This window comes from Galeopterus variegatus, unplaced genomic scaffold (assembly GCF_000696425.1).
Source record: "Galeopterus variegatus unplaced genomic scaffold, G_variegatus-3.0.2 Scaffold6208, whole genome shotgun sequence".
Classification (NCBI taxonomy): domain Eukaryota; kingdom Metazoa; phylum Chordata; class Mammalia; order Dermoptera; family Cynocephalidae; genus Galeopterus; species Galeopterus variegatus.
In genome coordinates this window covers 52711-59216 of record NW_007732319.1, presented here as the reverse complement: position 1 = coordinate 59216, position 6506 = coordinate 52711, and the positions used below count along the sequence as shown (strand labels likewise).

The 6506-nt window shown below is 35.3% G+C and overlaps 1 pseudogene; it reads right to left on the bottom strand.

Moving 5' to 3' along the window:
- Positions 1-6506, bottom strand: part of LOC103605980 — a 59929-nt pseudogene that overhangs the window by 38997 nt on the left and 14426 nt on the right.

Sequence of the window (6506 nt, the reverse complement as noted above, 5' to 3'; positions counted from 1 at the left end):
CAGTTAAGTGGAGAGTAAGCTTCTAATGGACTTTGGGAGACGCAAGTCAATCAGCCCACAGGAAATATTAAATAATAATAATAATAAAAGAGCAAGAAATTGCAACAGAGAAAATAAATCAGAAAACAACTCAAATTAAAAAATTTAGCAGAAAAGCTGAAATATATGATAGAATAAATCTCTTAGTTAGTAGAACAAGAAGATGAAGGGACAGAAAACAGGAGAGAAAATAAAAGCCATATAGGATTATTCTTTGAATTCCAATACCTGAAAAACACGAATTCTCACAAAAGAGAAGAGAAAAAAAAAAATATCAAAGAAATAATAGAAGAAATTTTCATAGATGTGAAGGTAACGAGGCTCTAGATCTGTGTGTTCAATACAATAGCTACTTTCTGCAAACAATCATAGATACATACTCAAAATAAAATCCAAATATGTTGTCTGTAAAGCAACATAAATCACCCAGGCAAAATAAACTGGGAAGCTAAAAGGTAATAAAACAACACCTTCAAAGTTCTAAAGAAAATATTTTTAAACTTAAAATCTAAAATCAAGTTCTGTATCAAACTATTTATAATTATGAGGAAAGAATATAGATATTTTCTGACCCATAGCAGTCATAAAATTTACCCATGTACTCTGTTACTGTAAGCTACTTAGGTTTCAGCAAAATCCGGGAGTAAACCAAGAAATAGAAGGATATGGGAATCAGAAAAATGTGGGTTAGCCCAGAACAGCAGTTAAATGAGGTTGCAAGGTAAATTTCCCCCCAATCTCCCTAATGTGTGTTACAAAAAAATTCATATATCCTTGTAAACATAGCTTTGATCATATCTCTTGGAAACTGGATTATAATAGTAAGAGAAACTTACTGTCATCTCGCCTTCGGTTACATTATGAACCGTTTCTTATTAAAGACTCAGGCCTATATTGTTTTGCCTTAATTTGTATGTTTCTCCCACTATTAGACTAGGAGGTACTTACACTGGTATATATATCCAATATATGTTTATCCTAATATATATCCAATTGTATCTGCGAAGAAAGATGTCTAGAATTTTGTTCACTGAAGAATTGTTATGTGCTGTATTTGGATGCTGGGATTTTGGAAGTATCTATCTACCTACCTACCTACTTCTATACCACCCTGTATTGCCTGAATTCTTTCTGGCACACACAGGATCATAAACTATAAACACACAGGTAGTTGCAAAAGACTAGAAAGTAAACTAAACAACTGCAAGTAAGAGGACTAGTTGAATAAATCACAGTATGTAGACATAAGGGAATAATATATAGCCATAAACATGAAGATCTTTAAGTACTGATATATTGTTAAATTAAAAGAGCATTGTTACAGTTTTATAAGGTATTATTTGTGTAAGAAGGAGGGAAAAAAGAATATATATTTGTTTATGCATAAATATTTCTGATAGAATCCATAAAACAGATAACTGTTGTCTCTAAGGAAGGAATCGGTATGATTTTCGGGCAGGAGTGAGACGAATTTTCACTCTATGAGGTCCTTAAAAAATAGACTTTATTTTTTATAGTAGTTTTAGGTTCACAGAAAAATTGAGCAGAAGTTACAGAGATTTCCCATATACACATATACCCCTCCATCCCCACACATGCATAGCCTCCCCTATTATCACAACTGATGAACCTACACTGCACATTATTATCACCAAAAGTCCATAATTTACATTAGGGTCCATGCTTGGTGTTGTATGCTGTGTGGGTTTGGACAAGTTTACAGTGACATGTATTCACCAGTATAGTAACATACAGAGTAGTTTTACTGTGCTAAAAGTACTCCGTGGCCCACTTGTTCATCACTTCCTCCCCCTTTACCCCTAGCATCCACTGATATTTTACTGTCATTGTTTGGCCTTTTCCTAAATGTCATATGGTTGGAATCATACATTATGTAGCCTTTTCAGATTGGTTTCTTTCACTTAGTAATATGTATTTAAGTTTCTTCTATGTGTTTTTATGGCCTGATAGCTCATTTCTTTTCAGCACCAAATAATATTCCATTGCTTAGATGTACCACAGTGTCCTTATCCATTCACATACTAAAGGACAAAGTGGTTGCTTACAAATTTTGGCAATTATGAATAAAGCTGCTATAAATACATATTTGCAGATATTTGTGTGAACATAAGTTTTCAACTCCTTTGGGTAAATACTAAGAAGCGTGATTGCTAGATTATGTGGTAAGAGAGTCTGTTTAATTTTGTAAGAAACTGCCAAACTGTCTTCCAAAGTAGCTGTACAATTTTGCATTCCCACCAACAGTGAATGAGAGTTTCTGTTCTACATTCTTTCCAGCATTTGGTTTTATCGGTATTCTGGATTTTGGCTTTTCTAATAGATGTGTAGTGGTACTTCATTGCTCTTTTAATTTACATTTCCCTGCTGACATATGATGTGGGGCATCTCTTCATATGCTTATTTGACACCTATATATCTTCTTTGGTAAGTGCTGTTAAGATCTTTGGATCTTTCATAAGATCCCTTGTAAGCATTGTTAAGATCTCTGGATCTTTGTTAAGATCTGTTTTTTAATCAGAGTTTTTGCTTTTTTATTTTTGAATTTTAAGTGTTTTTTGTATATTTTGAATAACAGTTATTTATCAGATATATCTTTTGTAAATGTTTTCTTCCAGTTTGTATCTTGTCTTTTATTTATTTTTTTTTTTATTTTTTTTCCTTTTTGTCTTTTTTCGTGACTGGCAACGGATCGCAACCCTCAGTGTCGCGCCCGTACCAGACCGGGACCGGCCACGGGATCGCAACCCTCGGTGTTGCTCCCGCCCCTCGCTCAGCCAGTGAGAGGCCGGTCTGTATGTGGGATCCGAACCCTCGGTGGGAGCGGCACCGCGCTTCCCAAGCAGCGCACTATAGCAGTGCGCCACCGGGCCGGCCCCTTGTCTTTTATTTAGACTGTCTCACAGAGCAGAAATTTTTAATTTTAATGAAGTCCAGCTTATCTGGTATTTTTTCCATGGATATGTCTTAGGTGTTGTATCTAAAATGTTATTGCCTAACCCAAGGTCATCTAGATTTTCTCTTTTGTTATTTTCCAGGAGTTTTATAGTTTTGCATTTTACGCTTATGTCTGTGATCCATGTGGAATTAATTTTTTGTTAAGGGTATATGGTTTGTTTCTAGATTCAATTTTTTGCATGTGGATTTTTAGTTGTTCCAGCACCATTTGTTGAGGAGATTATCTTTATTCCATTGTATTGCCCTTGCTCCTTTGTCAAAGACAGTCGGCTATATTTATGTGGGTTTATTTCTGCAATTTTTATTCTGTCCCATTGGTCTATTTGTCTGTTCTTTGACCAATACCACGGTATCTTAATAAACTATAGTTTTATAGTAAGTCTTGAAGCCACTTGTGTTATTTCTCTAACTTTGTTTCTCTCCTTTAATATTGTGCTGGTGATTCTGGCATGTTCCATTTCATAACTTCAGAATTTTGAACTATTTGCATGTATTAATTATTTTAAAATAATATTTAAAGAGCAATATGAGTATGACCTACAATGTCTGAAATGGCTTTTCCCCAATTTTTCACACTAGAAAATTTATAAGATTCAATTAAAAGTTTACTTCTTCAGATTTTTTTCTAGTTACTATCTGTCTTTTGCAGAAGGCCAAGTTTGCATTCCTCCTCTATTCTGCCACAAAACCCTGTGGGTAAATCTACTGCAGTGCTTTGAATATTGTATTACACACCCTTTCAATTCATCATATCTCAAAAGACAGCATCTCCATCCCTCCAAGTCACCCTGGTTTACCAATTCATTCTTAATTTCTTCCTTTCTCTAATCCCTTACATCTTATCTGCAATGTACTGTTGTCGTCCAAGTTCAAAGTAGCAGAAAGTGCTGGAAACTGATTATACAGCACTCGCAGAATGAGTGACTGGTCTGTCCCTGATGGAGATGGTGCTGTCCAGGAGTCAGTCACCTTCAAAAGAAGTTATCAACTTCAAAAGAAATGAGGTGCAAAATATTTGTGTCTGATACAACTATCAAGTTAAAATCCTTCAATATCTCACATATTTTCTTAATCATAATATTCAAGCATTTCAGCAGACCTGATCTCACAGTGACCTTCACACCTTCCTTCCCACCTTTTTTCCTGGCCATCCTGAACTTCTTGTGCCGCCCATGTGCCAAGCTGTCTCAAGTCTCTGGTCTAGTCCCATGTTCTGTTCTTGGTGCTTTATTTTCCTCTTCTTTAGTTCCTCATTCTAAGCCACCTTCCGAAAGTAAATTTGGCTATTATGTATTTCAGGAAGCCTTTCCTGAATCCACCAGTTTTTATTTAAGAGATAATCCAACATGCCCCATCAATCTTCTGTATTTATTTTGATCTTGGCATTTATAATGATTTTCCCCCCTGGGGTGAGCCCCTCAAAGACTGAGATGTTTGTTTTTGACCACTGCATTCCTCATGTTATTATGGGGCTGGTTCTTTTCGTCAAGGCTCTTCCTGTGCAAGAACCAGATATTTACTCAGGTTTGCTCAAGGGAGGTAGGATTTATTGCAAAGATACAAGATGGCTCACAGACATTGGAAATGAAACACCTAGTCTTCACAAGAAATGCAGTTAGAAATAAAACTTCTTTCTGTGTCTCAAGCTGAATTACTTTTCATTTCTCACTAATTCCCAAGTGACACACGAACATGATCTTTTCAGCTTCGCTTTCTCTCTTTCTCCTCTTGTCTTGACAATGTATAGAGGAAACTCTTGTGTGTTTTTTGTTTGTTTGTTTGTTTTTTTACCCCTAAGCCTCTTCGCCTTAAAAACAGAGTCCCACCATTTCTTTTAGGCAAATTTTTTTCCCATCCTGAATATAGCCCATAGTCTCCAGCTCCAAACAAGGGATTGCATGTGACTCAAACTAGGCCATAATATTCTATTTTCTCAAGAATTTTAATTTTGAGTGGAGCAACACACAAAATGTGATTAGAACTGATAAACTCCTCTGAAAGTAACATTATAAAGAGACTTGAGTCTCTATTTACAGAAAGCTCCTGAGTCCTTGTACTGAGACTAGAGTTGCCTCAGATTTCTTTGATTCTGTGAATTACTCAGTCTGCTTACAGTAAATTCCTTTTAATGTTTAGTTTAGTCAGTTTCTGTTGCTAATGGTCACAGAATACTGACATTCTAGTTTTCTCTGTTTGCCTGAGTGCATAATCTTACATGTTCTTTACCCTTAGTTGCCTGAGTACAGTCTCTCTGTTCCCTTGTTCAAATTCTGATAACAGAATCTGGTTGCTGGTCATCTATTTACTGATTGCCTTTAATTTAGGCATGTCTATTTGCTCTTATCTTCTGTGGCTAGGTGTACTGAACTCCATTCTAAAAATATGGCTTCCTATAACTACCCCTGAAACTAGACTGGTGGACAAGAGAAAATGCATGCAGTGGATGATAGGAATCCTGAGATATGTGTACTACTTTGGCTCATGAATCTTGTGACTCCCCTGTCCTGTACCTTCTAAGGTCACCTTTCACTATTTAAAGGCTACTGGCACAATAAGTGATGTGTGTGGATATACAAAGAGTTAATATGGATTCACTTATTTATCTATGCTCTGGAGAATTCTTTAGTTTGAATTCCAGCTCTGCCGCTTTTTAGTTGTGTGACCTTTGGAAAGTTACTTAACTCCTCTAGGTCTCAGTATCCTCATCTCTAAAATAAGGATAATAAAAGAAGTTCATTGAGTCATTGTGAGGATCAAATGAGTTAATCAATGTAAAATGTTTAAAACAGTGCCTGAAAGATAGTAATTTCTAAATAGATGTTAGCTAGCATTATTGATTATTTTTTATTTGTGTTTTTGTTATTATTATTATTGTTTTGCATTTCTATTTTTTCTGTTTTATTTCTTAAGCATAAATAAATATGCAAAGCATTATATAACAACTGCTGCACTATTATTCAGTATTAACAGATGTTATCATTTTAGCATATTTGTATCAGATATCTGATTTTACAAAATAACAACAGAATGCTAAATACAAAGCAAAGCATTCATCCCACTAAGCCTACCTTTTCCCTCCTTACCAGGAATGACCCCTACACTTGAAGGTGGTATGTATAATGATGGTTTACCTCTTATTTATTTTTTTATGTTTATATTTCTTTATTTTTTTATTCTTTTTTAATTGAAGCAAGATTGATTATACATATTTTTGGAGTACTACATTGACTATCATCACCTGGGTACAACATGCGTTGATCATATCAAATTATTAGCATGTTTGTTATTACAAATTGTAATTATTCTTTATGTCCCTTACCCAATCTCTCTCTACCTCCCTCTTCCTCCCCTCCTCCTCTAGTAACAATAGATATGTTCTCTCCTTCTGAAAGATCAACGTATCATTGTGGTCTTTCCTTCCTTCCTTCCTTCCTTCCTTCCTTCCTTCCTTCCTTCCTTCCTTCCTTCCTTCCTTCCTTCCTTCCTTCCTT